Genomic DNA, 21,201 nt, shown 5'->3' on the forward strand with positions numbered 1-21,201 from the left:
TCATAAAGGACGGAATGTGCTCATCTTTGTCTTGCCGGAGATGTTATCATGCATATTTAGTACAGCTCATCAGGAGGAATTCCATTGGGTCCTTTGAGAGCAGAGAGAAAGAGAATGATAATGAATGAGTATTGAGCAGAGTGGTGAACAATGCCGGTCGGAGGTTTAGGCTCTTCCACAGTAAGAGACGACTCTAAGAAAAGAGCACAGGCCATTGGTCTCCACACACACACTACACACGCACACACACACACACACCAAAAATGTGGACAGATGCTACGCATCTATCAAATAAACAAACCCCTGTAGGCGTTCCTCCTAGCGCCGTTGATAGGTAGCAACCCCAAAAGCAAACCCAGAATCCCTAAGAAGCGACTAGAGCGACCCGGTCAGTGAGTGGAGGGGTGCTAATTGCCCCACTGGTTGAACAGCTGCACAAGCTGATGTGCTTTAGGAGTGTGTGTGTGTGTGTGTGTGTGTGTGTGTGTGTGTGTGTGTGTGTGTGTGTGTGTGTGTGTGTGTGTGTGTGTGTGTGTGTGTGTGTGTGTGTGTGTGTGTGTGTGTGTGTGTGTGTGTGTGTGTGTGTGTGTGTGTGTGTGTGTGTGTGTGTGTGTGTGTATTACCATCTTCGTGGGTACCGGAAATCTCCAAAAGTCCCCACAAGGACAGTAAAACAAGGAAAATTCTCCCTCAGTGGGACATCTCCCAGGTCCCCACGAGGACAAATGCTATTTTAAGCTGAACGGTCAGGTTTGGGCTGAGGGTTACAATTAGTGTTAGGATGTTAGGTTTAGGGTAAGGGGTTAAGGTTAGGGAAGAGAGGATTTTAAATGGAAATACATTTTAGGTCCCCACAAGGATAGCAAAACATATGCTGTGTGTGTCGCTCTGGATAAGAGCGTCTGCTAAATGACTTAAATGTAAATGTAAAATGTAAATGTATGTGTGCGCGTACATGTGTAGGTACGTGCGTGAATGTGTGTGTGTCTATGTGTGAAGTAAGAAAGGGCCTCTTTCAGAACCAGGCCCCTTGGCTGCAACTGGACAGGCCCTGCACAAGATGTTCACACTCCGGACCTGCCAATTGTAAACAGATTGCAGTCTGTCTTTGTCCCTCTCTCTACTGGCTTTGGCCAAGACTAGGTCTGTGAATTGCCAGGGACCTCAAGATACAATATTATCACGATACAATAGTATCACGATACTTCGGTGACGGTAGGATATGCATTGCTATTCTCACGATTCTATATGTATTGCGATCCAATACTGAGATTTCATAGGGTTTTGATGTTCGAAAACCAAGATAACACGCATGCCGGTTGGAGAGTGTCTGCACATTTGGGAAGATGTCGGCGAGGCATCAGAATAGAATGTCGATGTCTGGCTGACGTATAAACGATGTAGAATTGTGTAATGTAGATATTCTAATACATCTGCAAGACGTCTTGCGAATGAGGAAACTATGTCTAAACGGCAACTTCACCAATGAATCCTGTATACATCTACGTTGAGCAGAAGTACGTGTGCCATCTGAGAACATCTTGCTCACCATACGTCTGTTGCAGAGAGACAATTCGTTTTGCAATAATGTAGATAATTGCTGAAAACATGTTGGATCACCTTAAAAAAAATAACATGTAGAACAAGTTATATACCGAAGGTTTGGCACAGGACGCTACTTAGTGGGAAAATAATTATATACATTTACCAGTCAAAAGTATTAGGACACCTGCTTATTCAAGGTTTTTTGCTTTATTTGGACTATTTTCTACATTGTAGAATAACAGTGAAGACATTAAATAACCTGGTTCAAAACTATGAAATAACACATATGGACTCATGTAGTAACCAAAAAAAGTGTTAAACAAATCCAAATGTTAGATTCTTCAAAGTAGCCACCCTTTATGTTGATGACAGCTTTGCACACTCTTGGCATTCTCTCAACCAGCTTCATGAGGAATGCTTTTCCAACAGTCTTGAAGGAGTTCCCACATATGCTGAGCACTTGTTGGCTGCTTTTCCTTCACTCTGTGGTGCAACTCATCCCAAACCATCTCAATTGGGTTGAGGTCGGGTGATTGTGGAGGCCAGGTCATCTGATGCAGCACCATCACTCTCCTTCGTGGTCAAATAGCCCTTACACAGCCTGGAGGTGTGTTTTGGGTCATTGTCATGTTGAAAAACAAATGATATTCTCTCTAAGTGCAAACCAGATGGGATGACGTATCGCTGCAGAATGCTGTGGTATCCATGCTGGTTAAATGTACCTTGAATTCTAAATATATCACTGACAGTGTCACCAGAAAAGTACCCCCCACACCATCACGCCTCCTCCTCCATGCTTCACGGTGGAAACTACACATGCAGAGATCATCCGTTCACCTACTCTGCGTCTCACAAACACACATTCTTGGAACCAAAAATCTCAAATTTGGACTCATCAGACAGATTTCCACCAGTCTAATGTCCATTGCTCGTGTTTCTTGGCCCAAGAAAGTCTCTTCTTATTGGTGTCCTTTAGTAGTAGTTTCTTTGCAGCAATTCAACCATGAAGGCCTGATTCACGCTGTCTCCTCTGAACAGTTGATGTTGAGATGTGTCTGAAACTTGAACTTTGTGAAGCATTTATTTGGGCTGCAATTTCTGAGGCTGGCAATTCTAATGAACTTATCCTCTGCAGCAGAGGTAACTCTGTGTCTTCCTTTCCTGTGGCGGCCCTCATGAGAGCCAGTTTCATCATAACGCTTGATAGTTTTTGTGACTGCACTTGAAGAAAAGTTCTTGAAATGTTCTGTATTGACTGACCTTCGTGTCTTAAAGTATTGATGGACTGTCGTTTCTCTTTGCTTATTTGAGCTGTTCTTGCCATAATATGGACTTGGTCTTTTACCAAAGAGGGCAATCTTCTGTATACCAACCCTACCTTGTCACAACACAACTGATTGGCTGAAACGCATTAAGAATGAAAGAAATTCCAGGCACGCCTGTTAATTGAAATGCATTCCAGGCGACTAGCTCATGAAGCTGGTTGAGGCTGATTTTGTATGAATACTATGAAAATACATATATATACTATCATATATATATATATATATATATATATATATATATATATATATATATATATATATATATATATGTATTTTCATAGTATTCATATAAAATCAGCCTCAACCAGCTTCATGAGCTAGTCGCCTGGAATGCATTTCAATTAACAGGTGTATTTCAATTAACTTTTTTTTCATGAAAATCAATACTTGGAGTATCCATATAAAATCATCCAAAATAATAATATTGCGATATGTAACTGTATCGATTTTTTCGAAAACAAAACGTTTATTCTTTCAGTGAGATATGGAACCGTTCCGTATTTTATCGAACGGGTGGGAACCCTAAGTCTAAATATTGCTGTTACATTGCACAACCTTCAATGTTATATCATAATTATGTAAAATTCTGTGTAAAAAAATCCCATGTAAAATGTATGGTCTTTGTTAGGAAGAAATTGTCTTCACAAAGTTCGCAACGAGCCAGGTGGCCCAAACTACTGCATATACCCTCACGCGAATGCACTTTTGTTAAGTCATCACACGTTTGGAGAAGTAGGCTTTGATTCGATGATAAATTAACAGGCACCGCATTGATTATATGGAACACAGGACAAGCTAGTTAAACTAGTAATATCATCAACCATGTATAGTTAACTAGTGATTATGTTAAGATTGATATTTTTTTAATAAGATAAGTTTATTGTTAGCTAGCAACTTACCTTGGCTCCTTGCTGCACTCACGTAACAGGTAGTCAAGCCTGCAACGCAGCCTCCTCGTGGATTGCAATGTAATCGGCCATAATGGGCGTCCAAAAATGCCGAATACCGATTGTTATGAAAACATGAAATTGGCCCTAATTAATTGGCCATGCCGATTAATTGGTCAACCTCTAATTCTTATGTCTCCAAACTGTCAGCTCGCCTTAGTTCAATTCTTCAACTTTTCAGAGGAGGATGGTTTCTGAGACCTCTTACAACAGAGACCAATGAAAGTAATTGTCTGGATTCTACGGTCGGAGGAAACTAAATTAGCCAATTGGATTTGACTCTGGACCTTTCTTTTCCAACCCAACAGGTAATTAACAATGTCTGGGTGATTGAATCAAGAGGATGGAGGGAGTGAGCAGATAAGTGGTGCTGTGCCTGGGACTGATACAGGGGGAACGTCCTGTTCCTCCATATCAAAGGATTGGTCACGAATGAGGAACACAAACATTTTAAGGGGGCATACAATGAATGAAGAGCTCAACCTAAACCACTTGTGACCCCCCTGTTCCCCCTCTTCTACCTCCAGACCCATGGTTTATGAACCTCTTGTCAAGACAATGAGAAACACAAAGCATGACCTCCTGCAATGGGAAATGGATCCAGGTTTGGGGTGGGGGGGTTCAGAGTCTCTTTTGGGCCTGTAATTGTAATTGAATCAAGGCTGCCAAGAGAGAGAGAGAGAGAGCGAGAGCGAGAGCGAGAGAGAGAGAGAGAGAGAGAGAGAGAGAGAGAGAGAGAGAGAGAGAGAGAGAGAGAGAGAGAGAGAGAGAGAGAGAGAGAGAGATTAGCATTGATGCAGTTCAAGGCCTTGGCATAAATCTCATTATCCTATTTCAATAGGAAGAGAGGGGCACCAGGGTCACTTCATTTTAACAACCGTCAACCATATTGAGATGGTTGGTCGGCGGATGAACCCAATGCTGCCGCTTCCTGACAACGAAGAGCATTAGCGAAGCGGATTGGAGGGCAGGAGGGGTTGAGTAAAGCACCCAGGGTTCGCCCTCACATCCTCACTGCAATGTTAAGGGAACCCACGTACAAGTCCTTCAATTATCCCGATGACAGTTTACACTGAGCAGTGGTCAACCTCCAGCCGCACCGTGAGCTCATCGGCACTGCTGGCGGCCACCAGCACCACTCCGATTATATCATACCTTGGAGGAACCTTGGGAAAACAAACTAGCTCTTCTGCTTACAAGCCACACATGAAGTGTCAATTGCAGACCAGGTGCCGACTAGAATAATATTTAACATTTAGATTTATGCCCCAGATGAATATTTTTCACACTGTTCCCAGAGTCGTTCTTGCTTCTTCACTGACCCACTTCACTTCATTTCGGCTCCATTTGATTTGATTTGGGGCACGCAGCATGTTAAATAAGCATGTCGTCAAATGAACGTATGATGAACGTATTGGAAGAGTCCAACTCGTATTCTGTGTTCTTGAATTACACAGAGACCATGTTTATCTTAACAGAAACTAGCTTGTCATTTAGAAACTATATCCATCTTAATGCAGGAGGGTGGGGGGCGATCTCTGTTCTGTTGCAAAACAAGTTTCAGATTGTCCTAAAAAAAAAGACAGAAAGGTCCTATCTTTGAAAGTAGTGTAAACTGACTTATCGGCAGCTTGACCCCTCTGTTGTCCACGTTTCGGAGGAGAACAATGAGTTAACGTCTTCCATAATGTATGAGGAGTGGAGAGCAAGGACAACTGGTGGGAGTAACTCAAGAGGAAGGCAGGCCACTGTCTGAGGATGGGTGCCCTTTCCACATTCATCTCAATGACCTGGCACACACACACACACACACACACATACTTGCACATACCCATGCATAGGTTAGTGATGGGGGGGGAGGATCTATAGCAATGTTATTTTTTGCTCTAGTCGGCAGTACCTGCACCAGGTTTGTAGCTTGTTCATCTTCTTTTTAAATAGGGAGCCAATTTGTTTTCAGCACTTTTATTTTCATGTCTGCTCCAAACTCGTTAGTATTGTGAGAACATTGTATCATGAGGTCCCTGGCAATTCCCAGCACTAATAGGCATGCACACACAGACAGACGCACGCATTGCACACAGTTGCAACCGCGCATACAGACACCACAACAGGCCTGGAACTATGTCTGGATAGTTCTCTACACTATACGGGACGGTTGAAAACACCTTCTACAAAAAAAGAGATATATGTTCTCTCAATAAGAGACATATCGATTATTTACAAAAAAGGCTACAAATCATGTCATGTTTCACTGGGTCCCCTAAAGAGACTGCACTCATCTCTAAATCGTGGCCCCTAGGGGCCATACGTTCCAATGTCACCGCAAGACATCCTTTTAAAATAAATACTCCTCCCCTTCACTCTCCTTTCTCAAAAGGAGGAGAGGACCTGGTCGCCCACTCCCTCTGGGAAGAGAACAAGTCGCTCTAAAACCAATAAGCTTTTAACGGGCACCTGCAGCACAGAATATAAACACCTTGTATTTGTTTTCTTTCTCTGTCCCCTTAAACACTTGACTCGAAGGATAGCTCGCACGCTGCCAGGATAAACAATTCTATTTATCCACTTTTATCATGTCCTAGGTCTTTTCTCTCATGCTTTTGCTCCCTCCCTCCCTCCCTCCCTCCCTCCCTCCCTCCCTCCCTCCCTCCCTCCCTCCCTCCCTCCCGCTCTCTTCACAGCTACTTAAACAGGCCTTCATCATTCAAACACTCTACTCTCCCTCCCTCCCTCCCTCTCTATAGCTGAGGCAAACAGTTAGTTTGTTTAGCCAGCTGCACATACCCTTCCTAGCAAGACAACTTTGCCCTCTGCTCAGATAGACAGATAGATTTTTTCACGTCTCGCTCACTGGAGGGCTGACACGGACAAAGGCTCCTCCTCGAACTATAACATACGCCATTTAGCAGACACTTTTATCCAAAGCGACTTACAGCCATGCGCGCGTTAATGTTTACGTACGGGTGGCCCCAGCAGGAATCGAACCCATGGCGTTGCAAGCTCAACGCCTCACCGACTGAGCCACCGACTGAGCTGCAACGGCGTCTGCTCTATCAGGTGAGAACCTCCGAAAATATACATTGATTTGTTCTACTCCGGGTTTATGTCATTCCAAATGTGACCGAACGCGACTCTTCAGACCTCAGGAAGGGTTACTTATCACCTCGAGGGAGGCCATGGTTCCACAAGCATCCTATTTTACACCAACACCACTCAGTAGTAGGCTGAGAACAGATGGAAGCCTTGACGGTGAATGCACATTTCCCCCCTGAGTTTCATTGTTCTTGTATTCTACTCTCGCTCTCCTGTATTCTACGTTGTCGACACCCTCAGTGGGATGAAAGGGGAGAAGAGGAGACACTTTGGGAGACGCACAGCCCACTGTCATTGACATTGTCATGCATACACCCCGATGGCCATGTGCCAGCCACCCAGCGCTGTCCCCAGGTACACCTGACACTGCAGAGAGAGACGAGAGAGAGGTCTACCTGGTGATCTGACCTCAGACACACCTAACACACATGATGCCCTCAAACAGTAGCACCACCATCCAGCTAAACACACTGCCCCCTCTCAGACCACTCTCTTCACACACGCACACGCACGCGCATACGCACACTCTTCGACAGAGGACCAGAGGAGAGGACAGAGGCAGATAGAGCTTGGCTTTGATGTTGGCGGCGTCTTTGAGTGTGCCGAACCCCTTTGAGGCTAGACCATCGACCAACCTCCTTGGCATTGTGACGGGGTAGGTAGCCAGTAACGGACTAGAGCAGGGTTTCTTGATTCATTCCTGAGGGAATCCCTTGGTTGGGGTTGTACCTTTTCTACGGGACTTGGCGCCAGCTACTAGTGACTATGTAGCAGTGATGAGCATCCCCCCACACACACACACCTGACTGTTAACTGTGTCATAAAGGTTACATTTTTGATGTGAGAATCCAGTCCTGATCCCTAAAGTCAGGAGAGAGAGAGAAAGAAAGAAAAAAAGAACAAGTGAGAGAGAGTGAGAGAGAGAGGGAGAGAGAGAGAGAGAGAGAGAGAGAGAGAGAGAGAGAGAGAGAGAGAGAGAGAGAGAGAGAGAGAGAGAGAGAGAGAGAGAGAGAGAGAGAGAGAGAGAGAGAGAGAGAGAGAGAGAGAGAGAGAGAGAGAGAGAAAGAAAGAAAGAAAAAAAAGAATGAGTGACAGAGAGACTTTCATCAGTTCCCCTAGTGATATTAGTTTCAAAGTGGGATTGGATGGGACGGGGTTAGGAGGACAGTGACCCCTGTACCACGGCTTTTGTTTTTTAAAAAGCTCCGTCTCTTTATCCATATGGCTGGCGAGGCGAAGGCCTCTGGGACCACAGGAAACCATAAAACCAGGGGCTTTTTTTTACGAGGATCAGACGTTGGATGTGTGGATCTCAAAGACGCCGCGCTAAAGGTGTGTCTTACACCCCGGGCAACAAGGGACACACACAAAGACATTCTCTCTCTTCCTCCTCATCCCTCAGTCGTACACACACACACACACACACGCACACCAAGGCTACACACACGGCATCTACCTGTTCGCTTGCGGTCCCTCACAGATCCACTTAAAAGGATTGGCGCCGTATCAGTTCTCGGCCGGCCATGTTTAGTTGTTTAGGACCGCTCTCCTCTCTCTGATGAGGACCAGACCGTGGAACATTTTCATCCCATTAGCCACATGTTGTTTCTAACATCTCTTCAAGAAAATGCTATTTCCCGAACCGCCGTAAAGCAGGCGCGTAAAGACAGTCTAGGCCTGCTGCTAATTTCCCAGCCTGAGCAGAGTAATCTATCGGGGAGATTAAGGTAAAGGAGTTATTCTTCACTATTTTATTAAGAGGCGCTTTAGGGGGCTGGAGAATCGGCTTTATTGCTCCTCGAGCAGCGTGCCATACAATACAAGACAAACATTTGCTGTTATTCCAGCAAACCGGTCTCAGATGTGCGGCTCGTTTCTGCAGAGGAACTTGGCATCAAAGACAAGGCTCTGAAAACAAAAATCTTCCCTGTTTCCACGGGTCCTGCCCCGAGCAGTGTCCGGTAGATAAATAGCGAGGTGTCAAAAAAGGAGGAACGAGAATCCCACACCTAGTTTTAATTAAACGCCAAAGTGCTGACAGTCACATTGCCTTTATATATATATATATATATATATATATATATATATATAGAGATAGAGAGAGAGAGAGAGAGAGAGAGAGAGGGAGAGAGAGAGAGAGAGAGAGAGAGAGAGAGAGAGAGGAGAGAGAGAGAGAGAGAGAGAGAGAGAGAGAGAGAGAGAGAGAGAGAGAGAGAGAGAGAGAGAGAGAGAGAGAGAGGGAGGGAGAGAGAGAGAGAGAGAGAGAGAGAGAGAGAGAGAGGAGGTAATTAGAGAAAAAGAGAATATAGAAAGAGAAAAAAAGACAAAGTGTGAACGTGCCGTTTCAGGACATGCTGGATGTTTGTAAGATCTGCTTTGAGGTCAGGGGAAGACTGTCAAGCTCAAGAGATATTGCTGTGCAGCAGAACTCATCTTCAACGGGGGAACAGGAACATTCAGAATGTTTCCAAGCCTCTGACACGTTTCTGTGTCATTTCCGTAGTTGGTTCTCTTGAAATGGACCTACTAGAATACACAGAAAATGCCAGACATACTCAGGCACTTAACTCTTTTCAAAATAATCACAGGTTATGTGTGAGTGAACTAAATAGCAAGGAGTGGCCAATTGAGTGTGTGATTGTTGTGTATAGAAAGGACTGACCTCTGACCTTTAAAATAGTACTGCAGCATGACTAGCTCATGCCAGACGAGTGTGAGATTTCAACATGTTTTCACGGCAGCTCGAAAGATGAGGGGAAAGAATTTGCAAGGCCAGCATAAAGCAACAAAAAAGAACAAAGAGGGAAAAATTGTAAAAGTAAACAGGTTTGTCTGGAGCTTGGGGGGGGTTTGATAGACAAGCCGGTCCTCGGGTCCAAAACATTTGTTTTGAATTCCCAATTAAAAGTTTCATTGGCATCTCCCCGAAAAACCTCAGGAACTTGAACGAATGGTCAACGCAGTTCGAGGATGAGAGAAAACCACAGAAGTCGCCGTTTCAACCGCTCGTAAAACACGATTCAGAAACTGGATCGGCCTTTTTTTCTAAGCTAAAGGATGTGGTTTTACTTGATGAAGAGAAGGGCAGAGTGAAGAGACTTCTGCTTTGCAAAAATCTCCTCATAACAGCCCACAGAAACAGTCTGTACTAGAGGATAACTTTATTATCATTTTTATTAACATGAATTGAGATTTTTACTGTTATTTTTTATACACTGTAAAAAAAAGACTAGATGTCGCAACTCATTATTATTAAATAATTGCTTTCACAGACTTTTTAAGTTGACTCAACTTTAAGTGTTACCTGAACTTAACATTTTTTAGTTACGCCAGAAATTATGTGTTTTCTCAATTTGTCTCATATTCATTCAACTAGAAAATATTATTTGGGCATCTTCACTAAAAAAGGATGTGGAACTAGTTAAACACAGAGCTTTTATTTTGAACTTACATATTTGACACACGTTGACGTACATGATTATGTTCATTTCTACAGTAATTATTAATCAACATGTCCTCACCTGGGATTTGAAATCACAACCTCTCCGTTCTTTCTGCTACGCCACCATGTCTGTTGTCGATGACTGATTTCACCAAAAGGTTGTGAGTTCAAATCCCAGGTGAGGACAAGATGAATAATAATTACTGTAGAAATGAACATGCACAATGTAATCAAGCGTGTCAACTTGTGTCAAATATCTACGTTTAAAACATGTGTTTGTAACCAGCTGCATAGCCTATTTTTAATATTTTTTAGTTAAGATGCCCAAATAATAGTTGAATGAACATATCAGATAAGTTGAGGAAACATGTTAAGTTCAGGTAACACTTGAACCTAAAAGTTGAGTGAACTAAAAAAAAGTCTGTGGAACCAGTTACTTAAATAATAATTTGCTGAAAAAAACGACCAAAACATTTACAGTGTAGCATTTATACTATTGAATACTATTTACTGTACATGCTTTTAGATTTGAATTCGATTCATGCCAAACACTGCACCACAGGTTCATGTTGAATCTGGTGAGATGACCAGCTAGGCCACCTATCCATGACATGCAGCAGAACATCGTTGATTTGATTTGAAAACATATCCTACCAGTAGATATTCATATGACTGTGGGGGAAAAACCCCATAGAGTGAAATTAGGGAAGGTGAATATCTTGTTAATATGACACGCAAACTGTTTCCTGAATGATCTGCGGCTGGTTATCACCCTGCCGGGCCACACGGAGGGCAACGTATCAAAGAGAAGCAGTGTGTTGTGGGAGGACAGCTGTCCGTTTGTTTGGGACGAGAGTTAATGATTATCTCTGGGGGCCTCTGCTCTGCTCTTTGCTGCTCTGCTGGGTGTCAGCCGTGTGCTGCCTGACGCGCTGGGCCCTGTGCTGCAACCTGCCTGCCCTCGCCTGCCTTTTGTCTAACAAGAAGATGCAAATGGTGGCCGTGCTAGCTGGCGGTTTGCCTTGGGGACTCCCAGGTGATGGCGTCACACAGAACAGGGTTTTAATAGAGCAATTTGTTTTCCGCCAAAACGCTGCCCGACCTTATCCCCGTCTCCTCCTCTCCTACCGGCACAATAGAGCTATGAATTGGCTGAACTGCGCAGGGATTTTATTGATTTGGCCATTTAAAAGAGCTGTCTGTAATGGAACGCAAATAAGAACCAATTAGAGGATTTGGGGGGAGGGGTTGCATGTGTGTGTTTGTGTGTGAGGCAGAGTGAGAGAGTTCGGAAAACCTCAATGCAGCAGTTATAGATGAATACATGGCTTTAGCCAAACGAGATCATTGTTAGCATAATTAGCGTACCATTTAATTCAGTTAAAAATGTTCACAATGCAATACAATTAGCAAACGCGATGTAAATGACCTAAAATCGAAATACAGTCAACTGCTTATTGTTGCAAAAAAAACATTGGACAGAAACACTGTGTGTATTTGCACCTTAATCTGTTTTAGGAGTCAAATCATCCACTGTATACTGAACGGTATTAGCAATAACTTGAGATGGTATCGCTACTTTAGCCCAGCCTAGCGTAGCCTAGCCTATGGAGAGGCAACAGCCCCGAGCCTAGCATAGCCTAGCCTATGGAGAGGCAACAGCCCCGAGCCTAGCATAGCCTAGCCTATGGAGAGGCAATAGCCCCGAGCCTAGCATTGCCTAGCCTATGGAGAGGCAATAGCCCCGAGCCGAGCATTGCCTAGCCTATGGAGAGGCAACAGCCCCGAGCCTAGCATAGCCTAGCCTATGGAGAGGCAACAACCCCTAGCATAGCCTAGCCTATGGAGAGGCAACAGCCCAGAGCCTAGCATAGCCTAGCCTATGGAGAGGCAACAGCCCCGAGCCTAGCATAGCCTAGCCTATGGAGAGGCAACAGCCACGAGCCTAGCATAGCCTAGCCTATGGAGAGGCAATAGCCCCGAGCCTAGCATTGCCTAGCCTATGGAGAGGCAACAGCCCAGAGCCTATCATAGCCTAACCTATGGAGAGGCAACAGCCCCGAGCCTAGCATAGCCTAGCCAAGCGTATGGCTATATAGAGCTCCACCAGCGGGGGTAGAGGCCCTACTGAATGGACAGACTAAAGGAGTAGAGTAGTCAACACTCTTCCTCTGTGTATTCTTTTCTCACAAAGCAATGTTCTGTCTGTCGGGGGCAGTGGGAACTATGTGTGGGGGGAGGGGGGGGGGGCACTCCTCCGGAGACCCTACAGAGTCCAAGCCAATGGTAATGGACTTCAGATAGAAACTTTACAAACTCTCTCTCTCTCTCTCTGACCACCCCTGCCTCCCTAAACCCCAGCCCCTCAACCCCACTCCCCTGTCACCTACAGCCCCCAACCTTCACCCCTCCAACCCCTTCTTCTATCCCACCCACTCCTCCTCCTCATCTCCCTTTCAACAAGAGCAGTTTGTCAGAGTCAGAAAGCAATTTGAAACCCAGATTAATGAGAAGGGGAGGGAGAGTTAGAGAGAGAGAGAGAGAGAGAGAGAGAGAGAGAGAGAGAGAGAGAGAGAGAGAGAGAGAGAGAGAGAGAGAGAGAGAGAGAGAGAGAGAGACAGAGAGATAGAGAGAGAGAAAATAGAGAGAGAGATGTCAGCCATCAAAGCGAGGGAGAAAAGAAGGCCAGGTGGTTGTGGGAATCCGGCCTTCTTTCTCTCTCCTCTTCAGGACTCTCTGGGTTCTGTGTGGTAATTAGCAGGCAGCAATGCAGCGGGGCCCAGGACCCGGCCGAGGTTCAGGATAGCCCCTCAGAGAGAGGACAATTTGCACTTCTACGGGAGCCGCCAGCAAGGGCACAAAGAGGAGGAAAAGGGAAACTATGGCATCTTTTATCGGGCCGGACAAAGACGCCGCATCTTTTCAAAGAGCTCCTGAGAGTCTCCCCCGCGTTCCTGCAGGAGGAGGAAAGGAGAAGGGAAAAAAAGCGAGAAAAAAGCGAGAAAAGAATCCCAGAAGTCGACGTCAGAGAGAGAGAGAGACAAAAGAAGGAACGAGAGGATGCCAACGTGTGGGCATTGAAGTGGGACAGAAGGGTGAAGAGACATACCGTGACCCACTGAGTCCACCGAGACATCAGGAATCTACTTACCCCACACACACAGTCACACACAGTCACACACAGTCACACACAGTCACACACAGTCACACACACCTTATGGAGTGAACTGCTCAGGGTGTCTGATAAGGTGCCAGTCACAGCAACAGAAAGTTTCAAAGGAGTCAAAGTCAGCATGGGGTGTACAGTGTGTTACTTCCTGTTAATACAAAGACCATGGTGTCTAGGCACATTTCTCAACAGCAACACTTAGCATCTTTCCTGACAACTTCCAACACCTTGCAAACTGAATGAGTCAAAACTAATTTCCTAAATTCACAAACACGTTAAAATGAGTTGGCCTAATGCAATGCATTACTCTTACATTTGACCTCCCTCCCTCTCCCAGCCCATGCTCAAGAGTGGAACCAAAATGGCCACCGAGTACCTTTGACATTATCACCCAATCTAAAGAGGTTTGACCTCCCACGTCCCAGGAAAGTGGAGGTTATCGTCATTACTTTTACCTATTACCCTACCCCCTTAGATTTTTTTTTTGTGAAGGCACTGGCTTTGAGTGTGCCTGCCCCCCAACCCCTCACTCCCTCTCCGTTGAAGTGCAGCCAGGCGGCCATGGCAGGGAGGGTCAAAGGTCAGATGGGTCATGTGATAACCCTTTGCAGGCCTATATGAGGCTTAAAACCCCTTTAACCCAATGTCTTTCTCCCCCCCTCTCTCTCTCTTCCCCTCTCCTTCTCTCTGCTGGGGACACAAAATGCCATTTGTTGTCCGTCACTCAGTAGCCCCGGGTTTCGCCCAGCCTCGGCGCTGAAAGCTCCATTCACACATCCTCTCACCCAGGGATGTTTTTGCAATTCAATATTTTCACACGCAGCCAGCCTCATCGTTACTTTGGAACCAGACACGGGGCAGGATGAGGCTGGGGGGCTCCGAAGCAGCACAGAGGAATCAGTGTCGGGTGGGAGAGAGGACGGGCACGGGGGAGATGGGGGGCTAATGGCTAATCTTGAAATGTTTTAGTGAACACCCAACACCCTGTGTGCAGACACACACCAACATCCTACTCATCGTTTCACAAACAATCTGACTCCAGGTTAATGACGAAGGTGGGGGGGAAAGGGGATATTTTCACCACGAATCAAATCACATTTTATTGGTTGAGTACACATATTTTGCTGATGTTATTGCACGTACAGCAAAACGCTTATGTTTCTAGATCCAACAGTGCAGTAATGCATAACAATACATAACTATACACACAAATCTTTTTTTTTAATAAGAGAAAAAAATATCAGAAATATCTGAAAAATCTGTCAGAGTCCAGAATATAAATATACACTGAGTGTATAAAACATTAAAACAGCCTGAATTCTTCGGGGCATGAACTCTACAAGGTGTCAAAAACATTCCACAGTTATGCTGGCTCATATTGACTCCAATGCTTCCCACAGTTGTCAAGTTGGTGGGATGTCCTTTGGGTGGAGGACCATTCTTGATACACACGGAAAACTGTTGAGCATGAAAAACACAGCAGAGTTGCAGTTCTTGACACACTCAAACCGGTGCACCTGGCACCTACTACAAGACACTTACATCTTTTGCCTTGCCCATTCCCCCTCTGAATGGCACACATACACAATATATGTCTCAATAGTCTCAAGGCTTAAAAATCCTTCTTTAACCTGTCTCCTCCCCTTCATCTACACACTGATGGAAGTGGATTTAATAGGTGACATCAATAAGGGATCATAGCTTTCACCAGGTCAGTCTATGTCATGGAAAGAGCGGGTGTTCTTAATGTTTTGTACACTGAGTTTATATGTATATTATGGTGTGAAATAGACGGTATGGACAGTATATGAATAGAAAAGGTGTGTATAGCAGATGTTCTATAGGATGAGCCATTACTAGAATGCAGTATATACATATAAAGTGGGTAAAACTAATAATTAAAGTGACCAGTGTACATTGACTATGTACATAGGGCAGCTGTCTCTAAAGAGCAGAGCACCTGGTGGTAGCTGGCTCGTAACAGTGACTAAGGTTCAGGGCAGGGTATTGGGCTGGAGATAAAAGCTGTTTTTCAGTCTCTCAGTCCAAGCTTTGATGCACCCGTACTGTCCTCCGCCTTCTAGATGGTAGCGGGGTGAACAGGCCGTGGCTCGGGTGGCTGAGGTCCTTGATGAATACACATTACTGCCTGGACAGTCTTTCATAATGGTAATAATAATCGGATGAATTACTTGAAGATCATAAGTATATATACAAAGAGAGAATAAATATTCTGTCTGTATTCACATGAGAATATATTCAGTTTCTCTACAGGCATTTTTTTTTCTTCGGGGGGTGATGTCAGTGTGCGGCTATCTAATTTATTATTATTATTTTTTAATTTTACCTTTATTTAACCAGGCAAGTCAGTTAAGAACACATTCTTATTTTCAATGACGGCCTGGGAACAGTGGGTTAACTGCCTGTTCAGGGGCAGAACGACAGATTTGTACCTTGTCAGCTCGGGGGTTTGAACTCGCAACCTTCCGGTTACTAGTCCAACGCTCTAACCACTAGGCTACGCTGCCGCTAAAGCGGCTTGGCCCGAGGATCTGAAAGAGTCCATATCAAACCAAAGACTTGGATAACAAACTCATAATTGCAATAACAGAGGGATCTGCAACAATCATCCTAGGGTGTGAAAATGTAAACATTGATGTGTAGTCACACAAACTGCAAACAGGCAGATGTAACGGTTACCACGTCAACGGGTATAAGATCGGCATCGCGTTCGGCACATTTATGTCCTCACCCTCCCTCCACGTTTCTCACTGTCAATCGCGAATGATAATTCTTCCAGTTGTACCGGCGAAACGTCCATGCAGCTTCTGCGTGCCAACCCTTTGATCTCAATCAGTCACAGGGGAATGTGCGTTTAGGTCTTCTTGGCTACGCACAGAGTTTCAAATGACGTAGGCCACAGTGAGCGGATCTCTGGAACCGAAGGTGTAAACAAACTGCAGCACACCTTTTGTTAGGTTTCAGTAAAAGCACATCTTTTGCCCAGTAGCCTCGCGCTGTTGAGTTGCGTGGCCGCATGAGAAGAAAATGCCACCGTTCGCAGAAATCATCCTAAAATCTCCGAAGAAATTAGGTGGTATTTGTCTTACGGTAACGTTATACTATGCTATTATATTCAGTTCTCTAGAATACTGTTTTCATTGTGTGATCTGGCAGAAATGGACTCTTTGATCGAACTTTATTAAAGGAGCACCATCTGCCAGAGTAGCTTGTTCTCGACGAGTAGAGCAGAGGCCATGCATAAAGTGGAGAATAAACACACATGGAAGAAGCTTCGTGCCTTTAGCCCCCCAGGAGGAAAGGTCCAGAAAAGTCCAATTCGCTGCCACTCTGTGTAAATACATAGGTAAATACCACACATTTGTGGTTGTGTGGCAATAAATCTGTATCTGAAGGTGGGAGTGAGAAGTATCACCATAACAGAACCACATCAGGCACACATCTTTAGACATAAGAGCAGGAGGAGAAGCTAAGACCAAACGCAGTAATGATTTGTTAGTCATGCCGGAGTCTAATGTGGCAGTGGAGGAAAATGGAGGTAGTCGGTTTTATATATTTTTCCAGCGAGCCGACTGTAGTTAATGAAGTTAAACAAACCAACAGCTCCCTCTCTCTCGGGAGTCTCCATAATCAACATGCCACCACCTGTAGAATTTTCTTAAATTAAAATAAATGGCGAGCCAGCCAGATGGGCTAATTGTGTTGCAAACAGGGGGGGGGGTGAAAGAGAAACATGCCATTGATATAATGAAGGCAATTATCAGGGACAGACAGGAGTGGTGGAAGAGGAAGTAAAAGAAGCGGACCTTTCTTCTGAAAGGGGACCGATGCCCCTTCTCCTCTGCCCCTCACCCCAGCTCATCATTCACCCACCAGAAAGTTAAGTATGAAACAAATAGAGGTGCTGCCTGCTTCAGGCCTGGTGAAGTCTGCCTGTCGACCAAACGCCAGTGGATAATGATAATGACACCTCAATTACTGATGGAATCTCCACATTCACATTCCCCCCTCCTCTCCCGTTCGACAGCAAATTTGTCAAAAGCCCAATGATCGTCTGACGGCATAATCGTCCGGACTGTCCTCACAAACATGAAAGGGGGGCTTTATCGTGGCAAATCAAAGAACCTGATCTCAGAGAAGAAGGGAAAAAACTAGGGAATAGAAGAGAGGAGGGGGAAAAAAAGAGTCCCGGTTTGGCCCGAGCCCCTGAGACGTCCCATCCTAATCCACTCGTAATGAGACACTACATGCCCATCTTTGTGCTAATGACAACACAGAGGGAGAGAGGGAGGGAGGGAGAGAGGGAGGGGATATAAACACAGAGGGGAGACCAAAGGGAGCCAATGCTTTGAAAGTGCCGTCCAATGAGTGTGGGGGGGGGGGGACTTTAAAGCAGCGCCACGTTGAACGCATCTCCAAGAGAGAGGGACTCTGGGGAGGAGAGTCATTTTGTCTCCTTATCGTTGTCTCTACAAGATGAAGGGAAAATCAGGGTCTGGGGCACCAGTGTCTATCTGTGGACATACTCTTCTGATAGGGGAAGCAGAGAAGCAAACAGGGAGGGAGCAAGATGTAAGTCACTGAGTATTTACTGTAAGTGGGAAAGTAACTGAAGCAAGCAAACACGTGTAATTTCAATGATTTATCAAGACCATACGACACAGTGAACCTTATTACAAAGATCCAATGCCAAGTACCGCAGTTGCTACCTTTACATTCACGTCAATAGAAATGTGGCTGTGGTCGATGTCGGCCACTGTATTGCAAAACACTGGCCTACCATATTCAACTTGAGCCCAAGTTGTGTGTCGAGTGTTTTCTGTCCCTTATTTGTGACGGAGGGAGTCTCTGCTGCAGGAGGACAGAGCTCAGTGCCATTTGAGTCTGGCAGGGTTGCGTCGGGCTGTAAGATAGAGTGTGTGTGTGTGTGTGTGTGTGTGTGTGTGTGTGTGTGTGTGTGTGTGTGTGTGTGTGTGTGTGTGTGTGTGTGTGTGTGTGTGTGTGTGTGTGTGTGTGTGTGTGTGTGTGTGTGTGTGTGTGTGTGTGTGTGTGTGTGTGTGTGTGTGTGTGTGTGTGTGTGTGTGTGTGTGTGTGTGCGCGCGCGCGCATCAGGTCTTAAGGCTCCTAAAGAGACCAACCAGGAACCCACACTGTACAGACCCTACAAGATACCAGAGCAGAGAAACACTGGTAAAGAGAGAGGGAGATAAGAAAGGCAAAATATGAGAGAGGAGAGAGAGAGAGAGAGAGAGAGAGAGAGAGAGAGAGAGAGAGAGAGAGAGAGAGAGAGAGAGAGAGAGAGAGAGAGAGAGAGAGAGAGAGAGAGAGAGAGAGAGAGAGAGAGAGAGAGAGAGAGAGAGAGAGAGAGAGAGAGAGAGAGAGAGAGAGAGAGAGAGAGAGAGAGAGCTGGAGAAGGCTAAGACCAAACAAGCCAGGATTAGGTCCAGATAAGACTAGTCACAATGGAGAGCAATCTCCAGGATATTACGATTTCTGTGAATCATATGAGTGCGGCTCAAACGCCTTAATTACCCAGTCAACATCCCCTCTGTTTTGCAAACAACAACACACTGTCAAACAGCGGGGTTTTAATCACACCTATAGGCAGGTTTGGAGAGAATCATTCTGGTTGTATTCCGTAAAGAAATTAGAAGGAAGCAGTTTTTTTTTACAGACAGGGTTGTGTTCATTAGACACCAAACTGAAAAAAATGGGACTACCTGGATTTGTCCAACAGGAAATGCTCGTTCTATCACAAAGCATTTGAAACGTTGTCTGCTGTGTGCCGTAATGGACAAGACCCAGGCCCTTTCTTAGTGTTTTTGGTTGTCTAGGTGATAAGTTTGACTGACTCTGCTAGACATAGCACAGCACCGGTTGGAATATGATACTCAGGCCGGGTCACACAGAAATGCCTTGAACTGGTGTAATGGCTTTTTCTTTTGCCCCCCTTCGCGAATGCATACCACTCCGCAGTATTCCTCCTGTCTATTTATATCACATCTCATCTTCGTCTAAAAACGAACAGGTCGCCACATCAGGGATGGGGTTTGGGGGAGGGGGGTGGGTCAGCTTGCTCTAAGAGAAAACATACAGAGAGAGAGGAGATATCTTTAACTCTCTCAGGCATGCAAGTCGAACTGCCAAGACATTGGGAGATTGCGGCGCTTTACAAAACATGTCGAATGAAGTCACATAGTGTTGAAGGGTGGTGGGCTGAGGAGATATTCTCCATGTGGATCTGCTGGGGTGCGCAGGGTGGGTGGAGCCACGGAAGGGTCCAACTGAGACGCCCGTCACACTGCATTGACGTCGTCCACAGGTTATATATACTGGGTTGTGTTCATTATACACCAAATAGGAAGACAACGAGCTGAAACAGGGAGGGACTACCTGGACTTGTCCAATAAGAAACACTCGTTGCAAAACGTTTTAGAGCGTGTGCTCTAACGAAAACGACCCTGTATATATGGCCAGCAGCGGTGTGCCGAGTCCACGTTGGATTATGAACAGTGTGACATTATGAGGCAGACCTGGTGGCAAGGTCAGTGCTTAGAGTACTGACTGGACTGCACTGCTCAAAAACTACAGCAGGCTTCAAAGACAGAAGGCTGCATCAGGTGTGCCTCTCATTCACACACACACACACACACTTCCGACAGAGCCAACTCCCGCTGGCAGGGCGGCATTTATACTCAACCTTTCCACTTTGTCAAAGATTGGGGGTGACATGGCACGCTGGTCAGAATAATGTGTCCCGGTAAAATGTTTGCGTGAGAGAGCGTGTGCAGGAACGAGTGAGTGAGTGGGTGAATGAGTGAGTGACACACGCCACAGAGCTTCTTCTAAAAACGTATATTTATGAACGAACCCCAGTCAAATTCATCCAGACCAGGAGTAAATGCAGAGTCCCATGGTCTTCAGTTTACAGAGAGAGGACCAGCTGCATAGGAGAGTCACCATGATTTCAGCATCAAACCTCCACTCAAACAAGTGACAACCAGGCAAAGATGGCTGGTATGCAAATGTACTAAAGGTGACCATCTTATGAAATGGCAGCCATGTCTGTTCGGTTCTATGCTTTTCATGCAGCAAGTTCTTCTGTCCATCAAAAAAAAAAAACTAGTGGAAGTATTTTGAGTTAGCGCCTAGTCGTTCCTGTACCTGAGCAGACTCTTGCGTCAGCCATTTTATGCGTGTAAGCCCGGGGTCTTGCATGGGGCCTAAGCGTTTTGCCAGAAATTCAACATAGCGCCCATTGTTGTTTTACAGTGTTTTGGAGCTGGTTTTATTAACTCTGTCAAAACATCAGAGGCTGTACTACAACAAGACATGGGTTCATGATACTACAGTCCATCTAAGGAAGTCACTAAAGAGAGCGCAATCCTATCGAGCATAATAACTGCTTCCCCAAAATACCGATAGAGTACAAGGAGGCTATGGGAGCAACCAGACAATATGGTGCTCCATACATGAGCGACGATTCAATGTGACGCGAGAGAGCGAGATGGGCATTCGAACGTTTTCCTTTCACTTAAAATGCGTTTCAGTGAATACATAATTGGATGGTGTGCGCTAGATAAAAGCCTACCTCTCATGTCTATGATATAATGCTCATCTTTGGAAAAGCGGGGCAGCCGATAGTCAACATATTTA

The 21,201-nt window shown here is 45.3% G+C and overlaps 1 protein-coding gene across 16 annotated transcripts in view; it reads right to left on the minus strand.

The window, feature by feature from the left end:
* prdm16 (PR domain containing 16) overlaps positions 1-21,201 on the minus strand; it is a 253,625-nt gene that overhangs the window by 228,630 nt on the left and 3,794 nt on the right. The window lies entirely within an intron of this gene.

This window comes from Oncorhynchus gorbuscha, linkage group LG03 (genome assembly GCF_021184085.1).
Source record: "Oncorhynchus gorbuscha isolate QuinsamMale2020 ecotype Even-year linkage group LG03, OgorEven_v1.0, whole genome shotgun sequence".
NCBI lineage: Eukaryota > Metazoa > Chordata > Actinopteri > Salmoniformes > Salmonidae > Oncorhynchus > Oncorhynchus gorbuscha.